Source organism: Haliotis rufescens, unplaced genomic scaffold (genome assembly GCF_023055435.1).
Source record: "Haliotis rufescens isolate VD_foot unplaced genomic scaffold, xgHalRufe1.0.p SCAF_10, whole genome shotgun sequence".
In the NCBI taxonomy this organism is placed as follows: Eukaryota; Metazoa; Mollusca; class Gastropoda; order Lepetellida; family Haliotidae; genus Haliotis; species Haliotis rufescens.
Window position 1 is genome coordinate 21797966 of NW_025963780.1, and position 12548 is coordinate 21810513.

General features: G+C 40.0%; 1 long non-coding RNA gene across 1 annotated transcript; it reads right to left on the reverse strand.

Annotated features, from left to right (window-relative positions):
* Positions 1–6011: 6011 nt before the first annotated feature.
* On the reverse strand, positions 6012–10022 carry LOC125377800. The gene is made up of 3 exons (XR_007219822.1): positions 9586–10022; positions 8509–9183; positions 6012–6121 (listed from the first exon to the last, which is right to left on the reverse strand). It is a non-coding gene; the product is annotated as an uncharacterized LOC125377800 (long non-coding RNA).
* Positions 10023–12548: the final 2526 nt, after the last annotated feature.

Here is a 12548-nt window from a genome sequence, read left to right on the forward strand (position 1 = left end):
AAGTGCACGCGATAAATGATCCGAAAGATTCCGTTAAAAATACCGTATTGCGTACGTTACACACCATACATTAGTTTTTACAAAAACATGACCTAGACACACTGCCAGCACCAAGTGCACGCGAAAAGTGATCCGAAATATTCCGTTCGAAAAAGCTACTTTGTGTACGTTACAGACAATGCATCAGTGTTGATATAAACACGATCAGGACATACCACCACCACCACAAAGTGCACGCGAAAAGTGATCCCAAAAATTCCGTTAAAACACCGTATTGCGTATTTAACACACCACACATTAGTGTTTACATAAACATGACCAAGACATACCAGCACCAAGTGCACGCGAAAAGTGATCCGAAAAGTTCTGTCCGAAAATGCTATTTTGTGTACATAAAATACCATTCATCAGTGTTGACATAAACACGATCACGATATATCACCACCACCAAGTGCACGCGATAAATGATCCGAAAAATTCCGTTAAAAATACCGTATTGCGTATGTAACACACCATACATTAGTGTTTACATAAATATGACCAAGACATACCACCACCACCAAGTGCACGCGAAAAGTGATCCGAAAAATTCCGTCCGAAAATGCTATTTTGTGTACATAAAATACCATTCATCAGTGTTGACATAAACACGATCACGATATATCACCACCACCAAGTGCACGCGATAAATGATCCGAAAAATTCCGTTAAAAATACCGTATTAATTGCGTATGTAACACACCATACATTAGTGTTTACATAAACATGACCAAGACATACCACCACCACCAAGTGCACGCGAAAAGTGATCCGAAAAATTCCGTCCGAAAATGCTATTTTGTGTACATAAAATGCCATTTATCAGTGTTGACATAAACACGATCACGATATATCACCACCACCAAGTGCACGCGAAAAATTATCCGAAAAATTCCGTTAAAAATACCGTATTGCGTATGTAACACACCATACATTAGTGTTTACATAAACATGACCAAGACATACCACCACCACCAAGTGCACGCGAAAATTTATCCGAAATATTCCGTTAAAATACCGTATTGCGTATTTAACACACCACACATTAGTGTTTACATAAACATGACCAAGACATACCACCACCAAGTGCACGCGAAAAGTGATCCGAAAAATTCCGTCCGAAAATGCTATTTTGTGTACATAAAATACCATTCATCAGTGTTGACATAAACACGATCACGATATATATCACCACCACCACCAAGTGCACGCGATAAATGATCCGAAAAATTCCGTTAAAAATACCGTATTGCGTATGTAACACACCATACATTAGTGTTTACATAAACATGACCAAGACATACCACCACCACCAAGTGCACGCGAAAAGTGATCCGAAAAATTCCGTCCGAAAATGCTATTTTGTGTACATAAAATACCATTCATCAGTGTTGACATAAACACGATCACGATATATCACCACCACCAAGTGCACGCGAAAAATGATCCGAAAAATTCCGTTAGAAATACCGTATTGCGTATGTAACACACCATACATTAGTGTTTACATAAACATGACCAAGACATACCACCACCACCAAGTGCAATGAATCTGTGTTGATATAAACACGATCACGATATATCACCACCACCAAGTGCACGCGAAAAACTATCCGAAAAATTCCGTTAAAAATACCGTATTGCGTATGTAACACACCATACATTAGTGTTTACATAAACATGACCAAGACATACCACCACCACCAAGTGCAATGAATCTGTGTTGATATAAACACGATCGAGATATATCACTACCACCAATACAAGCGAGAACAGAAAGTGATCCGAAAAATTCGTTTGAAAAAGCTACTTTTTGTACGTAATAGACAATGTATCATCAGTGTTGATATAAACATGGCCAAGACATACCATCATAACAAAGTGCACGGGAAAAGTGATCCAAAAATTCCGTTCAAAAATGCGACCTTGAGTACGTAAAATACCATGCATCAGTGTTGATGTAAACACGACCAAGACATACCACCGCGGCTATACTCACGCGAAAAGTGATCCGAAAAATTCCTTTCTAAAATATTACTCTGTGTAAGTATAACACCAAGCATTAGTGTCGTTATCTAACAGGACCCAATCATACCACCACCGCTATATGCACGCGAAAAGTGATCCGAAAAATTCCGTTAAAAAATGCGACCTTGATTACGTAAAATACCATGCATCAGTGTTGATTTTGGTTGGTTAGTTTGTTGTTTAACGCCACATTCAGCAATATTGCGGCTATATGACGGTGGTCTGTAAATAATCGAGTCTGGACCAGACAATCCAGTGATTAATGTCATGAGCATCGATCCACGCAATTGGGATCGATGACATGCATCAACCAAGTCAGCGAGCCTGACCACCCGATCCCGTTAGTCGCCTTTTACGACAAGCATGGTCACCTTTTACGGCAAAAATGGGTTACTGAAGACCTATTCTACCCCGGAATCTTCACGGGTCGCATCAGTGTTGACATAAACACAATCAAGATATATCACCACCACCATATTCAGGCGAGGAGTGATCCGAAATATTCCGTTAGAAAATGCTACTTTGTGTATGTAACAGACAATGTATCAGTGTTGATTTAAACACGATCAGGACATACCACCGCCATCATATTCACGCAAGGAGTGATCCGAAATATTCCGTTAGAAAATGCTACTTTGTGTACGTAACAGACAATGTATCAGTGTTGATATAAACACGATCAGGACATACCACCGCCATCATATTCACGCAAGGAGTGATCCGAAATATTCCGTTAAAAAATGCTACTTTGTGTACGTAACAGACAATGTATCAGTGTTGATATAAACACGATCAGGACAAACCACCGCCATCATATTCACGCAAGGAGTGATCCGAAATATTCCGTTAAAAAATGCTACTTTGTGTACGTAACAGACAATGTATCAGTGTTGATATAAACACGATCAGGACATACCACCGCCATCATACTCACGCAAGGAGTGATCCGAAATATTCCGTTAAAAAATGCTACTTTGTGTACGTAACAGACAATGTATCAGTGTTGATTTAAACACGATCAGGACATACCACCGCCATCATACTCACGCAAGGAGTGATCCGAAATATTCCGTTAAAAAATGCTACTTTGTGTACGTAACAGACAATGTATCAGTGTTGATATAAACACGATCAGGACATACCACCGCCATCATATTCACGCAAGGAGTGATCCGAAATATTCCGTTAAAAAATGCTACTTTGTGTACGTAACAGACAATGTATCAGTGTTGATATAAACACGATCAGGACATACCACCGCCATCATACTCACGCAAGGAGTGATCCGAAATATTCCGTTAAAGAGTGCTACTTTGTGTACGCAAAATACCAGTGCTGATATAAACACGATCAAGACATACCACTACTACCAAGTGCAAGCGAAAAGTAATCCGAAAAACTCAGTTCAAAAACGCATCTTTGCGTATGAACCACACAATGCATCAGTGTTGATATAAACACGACCAAGACATACCACCGCCACTATACTCAGGCGAAAAGTGATCCGAAAAATTCCTTTCTAAAATATTACTTTGTGTAAGTATTACACCAAGCATTAGTGTCGATATTTAACAGGACCCAATCATACCGCCACCCCCATGTGCACGCGTAAAGTGATCCGATAAAATCCGTAAAAAATGCTTCTTTATTCGCGTTGATAACCATCAGTCATTGTTTAGATAAACACGATCAAGACACACCACTTCCACCACCATCATATTCACGTGAAAAGTGATCCAAAAAATCCTTTTTAGTGTATATAACACATCACACATCGGTGTTTATATAAACATGACAAATGCATACCGACACTTTAAAGAGCATGAGAAAAGTGATCTGAAAAAATACAACTCAGTGTACAAAACACCATGTCACGTATGGTACCATGTGGCGGACAGAAAGAGAAGAACATGAATCAACATTTTAATAAGCGATTCTCCGTCACCTTTAGTCAAATTACATGTATTTCATCATTGCTCTGTCAAGCTATGTGTACTGGTTATTACATAAATTGACCGCAATGAGATTGACCATGTTTTGCTGAAATGTTTATCCATAACACCATGATGCTGTGAATGTGAGTTTAATGTTGTTCGTAATTCGAACTGCTCATTGTCATGCTGTAAACCACGTTTTAAGTGACTGCAAAATGTCAGACTCTTTGCTCTGTACATGATCACATTAACACAATAAGAATTCAATTATTTTATTTGCTTGAAATTGATGTACAATGGCGTTCTGAAACCAGAAAAGAATGTAAGTAAATAGCAGGCAATTTGATTCAGGCAGTTGGTAAACCAATCATATTCAAAGAAGAGACATTTACAAACAATTTGCAAAGACATATTGCGCGCTAAATCTACTCGCGTCTCCTAATTTAGCGGGTTCCCATTTTCGAGTCAAAATCTGCATACATGCATGTTCGCAAACTGAAATTTGCAAGGCAGTATGTACTTTTCACAGTTATCATATATATTTAAATATATTTGATAAGATGAAATGTCAGCCGTGTTTAATTTCTGAGAATATGATGTGACACAAAATGATTGAAATACATAAGTTGTCAACCGATTGCGAGGGGTATATGGTGTGATGTACCCAGTGTTTGAGCCTCTGCTCACACACGGTGTACATCACATCACATAAACCGAGGGTTCGGTTGACGACGAATGTATCCCACCGACGTTCACACAGACCCAGAAAATATGTGCGAAGTTTTACAGACGACGCAAACTGAATTACTTCCCTTTGCCCAGTGCATTCTGATAAACACAGGTTCATTTCAGCTCAAAGTATTATGCGTGATAAGCAAGTTACCTAAGGCGTGTTCCAATTGATTTCTCAGCGGGAAATGTGAGCGTCCTTCATGAAAAATAATTGCTAGCTCCTGGGCCAGTCGGAAGCTTGTATTTTAATGTAAGGTGAAATACATTTATTTGGACATTTATTGATGAATACTTAATTGTGTCAATTGAAAAGCCCTTTTCCTGTAAAATATATTTGGAATTTAACTATTTCAAAATGAAATTCTTAGATTCGTGTTTCTTTTGGAAAAAGATTTATAACATCGGTCAGAGTTTGTGTTAATTTAACCAATATGCCTTTGCAAATATTCAGACAAACGATGTTTAATTTAATTTTTTAAAAATTAAACAACCATATCCGACAATATGCGTTCGGTGGAGGTTCTAACACTCCTTTTCAAGAAGGTAAAGAAATATCATTAACACCATTATTTTTGTTGTTGTTCTTAATTGTGCACCTTATTTATGTTTCGTTTGTTTGTTTGTTGTTTAACGCCGCACTTGGCAATATTTCAGCTATATGACGGCGGTCTGTAAATAATCGAGTGTAGACCAGACAATCCAGTGATTGACATCATGAGCATCGTTCCACGCAATTGGGATACGTGGACATGCATCAACCAAGTCAGCGAGCCTGACCACCCGATCAAGTTAGTTGCCTCTTACGACCAGCATAGTGGCCTTTTACGGCATTTAGGTACATTTATCAATACCAGCTATTAATCCTATGTTATCATATTGAGAATCGAACCCAGGTCTTAAGTATGACGAGCAAACGATAAAACCACCAAGCTACCCTTTAGTTTAATAACTGAATATTTTACGAACATGAGACCCGTGGAGATTCCGGGATAGAATAGGTCTTCAGCAACCCATGCTTGCCGTAAAAGGCGACTATGCTTGTCGTAAAAGGCGACTAACGGGATCGGGTGGTCATGCTCGCTGGCTTGGTTGATGCATGCCATCGGTCCCAATTACGTGGACCGATGCTCATGATATTAATCACTGGATTGTCTGGTCCAGACTCGATTGCTAGTATTTACAGACCGCCGTCATATAGCTGAATATTGCTGAGTACGGCGTTAAACAACCAACCAACCAACCAACGAACATGAACATAAACAAACATTTGATACCTACCAAATTGCGTTAGATGATCGCGTCATATTGTCGGTGTCCTGATGCCGGTACTGTGTTCATTCGGTGCCATACAGACATATGGACATACTGGCCTCTCTCTGTTCTCTGTTCTGTTCGACCATGATCCAAGAAAACAAAACAAAACGTTCACAAAAACTCAAAGCAAAATGATGGGAACTTCAAGGCAAGATTGCGGTCGTCGTTTTTTGTACAGTAATACTCATGTTCATTTGGGCTATTCTATTTTTTCTAACTTGAAATCTTAACCAATTGAAAATACAAATTGCAAATTAGAGGAGCCACTGCCTATCGTCACCTTAATACATTAACATGTCATTAAGCTCACCTGGCCTGTCCCTGTTAGGGGAGTTTATGTCTTGTTTGTCATTTGCTTTTGTTTTTGTTTTTGTGTATTAATTCACGCTGCACCCAGTATTTGTTCAGCTTGTCGGCGGTAAGAAGTCACACTACAGTCTACAAAACGACTTCACCTTGGCTGATGAAATCTTGCCGATATTTGTCTATTCACCAAGGGCAACGCTGTCTACATATATTGACGCGCAACGCTGAGTGACAGGCTCGTGCTCTCATAATGAACCCCACAGGAAAGAATGCCGGTTTCAGTATTTGTTTCTTTTCAGTTTGTGTGTAGCATTCAACAATGTTCCAACTATATGACAGCTAATAAATAATCAAGTCTTGACGCGGTCGCTGAATTGTCATGACAGGAGTTTGTATCTGGGTACACATTACAACCTGGACCCCGCGGATAATTATATACTGAACCGCAAAAGAAACGTCACCATGGATAGATATATGAGAAAACTTATTTGTCCAAACACTGTAAACATACTTCGTGACATATTCAAAAAATGAAACTTGGCAAAACTGATCATCAAGTTTGAAATTAAAGTGTCAAATGTTCTTAAAGTGAAACACAACACTAGTCTCTGAGAAAATGGCATCACAAGTCAGTATCTCGTGTGTCCGCCATGTGCATTGATGACTGCCGTGCAACGTCGAAGCATGGTATGGATGAGGCGGTTGATGAAGGCCATAGACACTTGAACCCACACTCTGAGGAACGCCTGACGCAGTTCAGCCTTGGTCGGGCGTCATTCAGCCGTCTTTGAATCTCGTCCAACATGTGCTTAATGGGATTTAAATCGGGACTGAGGACAGGCCAGTGCATTGTTCTGATGCCATTCTGATGGAGGAAGTCTCTTGCTGCTCTCGCAGTGTGGGCACGGGCGTTATCTTGCTGAAACTCGCGTTTGCAGCGACGTGCCAAATGAGGTATGGCGTGTGGTCTCAATGTACCGAGCTGCTGTAACACCATTGTCTCTTCCTGGACCGAGGTTCTTGAAGATCACAGGGCTGACCCTCTGTGCAAGACCAATTCCACCCCACACCGTGATGCTCGGACCACCCCACGAGTCTCTCTCAACAACACAAGCATCCGAATAACGTTTCCCACGGCGTCGCCAGACTCTTTCTCTGCCATCTGCTGTTGAGATTCAGTAACGGCTCTCGTTTGAGAAGAGGACTCTTCTCCACTGCTGGTGGCGCCAATGCTGGTGCTGTGTTGCCCACTGAAGACGGTCCCGGCGATGACGTGGTGTCAGAATAGGTACTCGGTGTGGCCTGTGACAGTGGAGGTGTCTGCTCGTCAATCGTCGACGCACGGTGTCCGCACTAATGTATGTATGTATGGTTTCATGATTTTATAATCATCCACATTTCATACGTTATCCATTTCATACTTTATATCAAGTAAGGTTTCATTTATCAATACATTTATGCGCCTAATGTGTCCTGACCGAGTTGCCTGAACTATGGTCTTCTTTTTTAGATAAACTCAGTCAGGATGTATCGACTCTATGCTGCAACATGTTGAGTTTAAGATGACAAGACGGCTGTCTGTAAATAAGTCTGCACCAGACGAGCCAGAGATCGATATCATGTGCATCAATCTACGCAATTGGGATACGACGACAAGCATCAACCAAGTTAGCGAGCCTGACCACCAAATCAGCTTCTTACGACAAGCATGGGTTGCTAAAGACCAATTCTAACCCGGATCATCACGATTCTCCAGTAATACGAAGCCTCATTTCCATAATAAAGTCGTTGACCCTTTTATGAGTGGTATGAATAGCTACAATCCGCTCATCTATCCATTTATCTTTTAGCATCATCATAACATCATACTTTTTATAAATTCTTTTTGATTTATCAGTACAAAATGTGACTATGAATACGTTAGCCTTTAACGATACTCTACTCAGATAGTAACTGAGTTGGATTTAACGCGGCTTTGAACAGTATTTCAGATATATCACGGCGTTTTGCTGAAGAATTTATCATAATAGAAATTACGTCAGATAAAATAAACTATTATATCTAGAATTCAGAATATTTAGGTTCGTTATATCATGACATATGTTTAGCTACACTGAGAATCGTTCTCACTCATCGAGTTCGTCCTTATAGTTACCTTTTGGAATGTCTGCATATGGTCATGTCTGCAGCTATCTGATGAAGTTATTATTATCACAATCTTTTTCTACTGTCCTGTCTGCATGCGATGATATCCGTGGTCGCGTGATTTTTGATGGCGTCTCTAGGCGTCTGTAGGCGTCTTCATTGATATTTATGGCCGTATGAGTTAATCTTGTCATGACAGCATGTGGTGACATCTGTAGGCGACTTAAGTGATATCAATAGTAGTGAGTTAATCTTGTCATGGTAGCATGCAGCAACATTTGTAGGCGTCTTCATTGACATCCATGGCCGTGTGAGTTCATCTTGTCATGACAGCATGGGTTGACAACTGTAGCCGTCTTCATTGACATCCACGGTCGTGTGAAGTCATCTTGGCATGACAGCATGCGGTGATATCTGCACCAGTAGAAGGGTTAATCATGTGTCCATGCGGTGATTACCGAAGTCATCTGGGGTCTGGTTGTCATGGCTCCATGCGGTGATATCTGCACCAGTACAAGGGTTTAGCATGTGTCCATGCGGTGATTACCGAAGTCATCTGAGGTCTGGTTGCCATGGCTCCATGCGGTGATATCTGTAGCAATGAAAAGTCTTATCATGACAGCATGCGGTGTTATTCATCGTTATCTGAGTTCTTATTGCTATATTCGGCAACCAACGACGAAACCTGATAAAACATAACATAAGGTATAACAGAGATCGGTCTGACACGGCTTCGGACAGTATGTAAGTGAAGAGATGTGTGTCGTAGACAGCATTTTCTTGCGAAGTCCCTGAGCTCGGCGGGTATTGTGCTATTAAACCAATGATTATAACATATGTAACTTAAGACCCGAACTCACGATTATCAGATTCAGGTAATTATGAAATGACACTACTATTGTCATTCAATATTTCCGTTGTGTTCAGCCTGAATCTCATGATCAAGTTCTAAAATGACGTTAATAACGCATCAGTAATATTTCAGCAAATAGAGAGAGGAACTTTTGAAATGAACATATGTTTCCTTACAAACACTTAAATATTTATGCGAATTGTGTTAGTGGCGGTGGCTTCCGGTCATGCTTACCCTTTTCGCAAGCACCTGATGTCATCACCGATTTTCAGCAATCCATTCATAAAGTTTCTTTCAGTGGCATTTAGAAGTTGGTGTGATGAAGAAAGTTAAATTCTATGTATGAACATTCCAATGAGCTTCCGTGGTTGTTTACCCTGTCCCATTAGTCATTCACTGGCTTCCAATCATCTTAATCAGCTCTCTGTGTCCATCAATCAATTTACTGTATAAACATTGATGTTAATAAGTATATATACCTATGTTGTTCAGCACTTTCCATCACTTGCTTGATAAAGGTGTTAGGATCTACACCGAAACGTCGCACTAATTGTAATAAAGAAGTTGTTCATCCATAGAACTTGTCTTTCTTCATTCATAAAGTTTTCACAACTTTGCTTTTTACATCCAACTGAAACACATACAACTTCAGAGACTGTGGACAACCCTGAGCATTGGGATGCACTCGCTGGTCTGAGAAGTACGATATAATGACGTCACGCTTTACATCTACTTGGAACGGTATAGATTGCATACGTCGACAAAATATTCAGAAAAATAATGCAATGCGAGGCTCGTGTACTCCGACTGACGTGCCCTAATCGAGCTTTATATTACGATAAGAAAGTAAGGGCGAGTTCATTGTTTCCTTTGGAAAGAAACTGTACTATTTCCATACATTCAATGAGGATGAATCGACTTGATGCTGCAACATCTTGTGTTGCTTATGATTTACATTTTAATTGAAGCTGCAGATTTGCCTGTATGAATAATCTAGGATTACGAAGCTGTACTTGTAGTAAAACGTCGTTGACTATTTTGAGTGGTATGTTTGACTACATTCTGCTTGGCCTCATCCATCAAGTTGTCTTTAAAGAAGTTTCCTACGCCTTGAATCATTTTCTTTTGGCGTAATTTTTAAGAATGCGAATTTGATGAAAGGGACCCGATACTTGCACAAGCAATCTATTTGTGTCTACAAGTTGCCAACAGGGGATATAACACCCCGACACCCTGAGTGTTTTTAGAATAACGTGTGAAAACTTTCAAAAGGTCTTATGGTAGATATGTGGAAGATATTTCCAAATTTGACTCATCAGTGATGTCCGATGCAATTCCCTATTTCCGTTTTGTCCTGATTACTATCCTTGTTTTGTGGCAAGCGTTGCTTAAGCATTCTAGGAGATACTAAGTCCTACGTAGGAGATAATAAGTCCTACGTAGGACATAGTAAGTCTAGGCCATACTAAGTCCTACGTTTGTTTGTTTGTTGTTTAACGCCGCACTCAGCAATATTCCAGCTTTATGACAGCGGTCTGTAAAAATAATCGAGTCTTGACCAGACAATCCAGTGATTGACATCATGAGCATCGATCTACGCAAACGGGATCGATGACATGTATCCCGTTAGTCGCCTTTTACGACAAACATAGTCTCCTTTTACAGCAAGTAGTGGTTGCTGAAGTCGGAAGTCCTACGTAGGAGATAGTAAGTCCTACGTGAGAGATACTAAGTCCTACGTAGGAAATACTAAGTCCTACGTAGGAGCTAGTAAGTCCTACGTAGGAGATAATAAGTCTGACGTAGGAGATACAACACCTACGTAGGAGCTAGTAAGTCCTACGTAGGAAATACTAAGTCCTACGTAGGAGATACTAAGTCCTACGTAGGAGATACTAAGTCCTACGTTGGAGATACTGAGTCTTACGTAGGAGATAGGACTTAGTATGGCCTAGAATTACTACGTAGGAGATAGTAAGTCCTACGTTGGAGGTAGTAAGTCTTACGTAGGAGATACTAAGTCCTACGTAGGAGATAGTAAGTCCTACGTAGGAGATAGTAAGTCATACGTAGGAGATAATAAGTCCTACGTAGGAGCTAGTAAGTCCTACGTAGGAGCTAGTAAGTCCTACGTAGGAAATACTAAGTCCTACGTAGTAGATACTAAGTCCTACGTAGGAGATACAAAGTCCTACGTTGGAAATACTAAATCTTACGTAGGAGATAGGACTTAGTATGGCCTAGAATTACTACATAGGAGATAGTAAGTCTTACGTAGGAGATACTAAGTCTTACGTAGGAGATAGTAAGTCCTACGTAGGAGACACTAAGTCCCACATAGGAACTTGTAAGTCCTACGTAGGAGATAGTAAGTCCTACGTAGGAGATAGTAAGTCCTACGTAGGAGATACTAAGTCCTACTTAGGAGATACTAAGCCCTTCGTTGGAGATACTAAGTCTTACGTAGGAGATAGGACTTAGTATGGCCTAGAATTACTACGTAGGAGATACTAAGTCCTACGTAGTAGATAGTAAGTCCTACGTAGGAGATAGTAAGTTTTACGTAGAAGATACAAAGTCCTACCTATGGGATTCTTAGAGAAAAAAAATTAACCGTGGCCCCACTACGCTTCCGTATAAAATAACAAGGAAACATATATGGGTTTTTTAAATGTTCCAAATTAGGTAAAAAAATATTGACGTTCTGTCCACAGATTTATTTTATCTAAAGAAACTTAAAGATAAAATATTGTTTTTAATTTACTCATTACGGTTAAGATATGATCAGGTATCATTGGTCTACCTGCTATTATGAACACAGCTTTGTGTTCTCTTTTATAATGCCAGGATCATATATTCGTGGGTGCGATTACTCGTTTTGTCCTGATTACTATCCTTGTTTTGTGGCAAGCGTTGCTTAAGCATTCTAAAATGTACTGATAGATGGTTTGAATCCCGGATTCATACCCGGCACCATACCCGCGTCCGTTGGTTATAAACGATAAACGTCTAAGACCTGCATGACGTTCGGCTTTCCTTTCATACTGAACTACTGTTCAGAGTGGCGTTAACCCCAACTCATACTGGCGTACTATACATTTATGTCATTAATGCTGTAAGACTATCAGACTAGTTTGAACCATCATATTTTAATCAGCCAACTGATTACATGTAATATACAGAGGTACAAACATAAC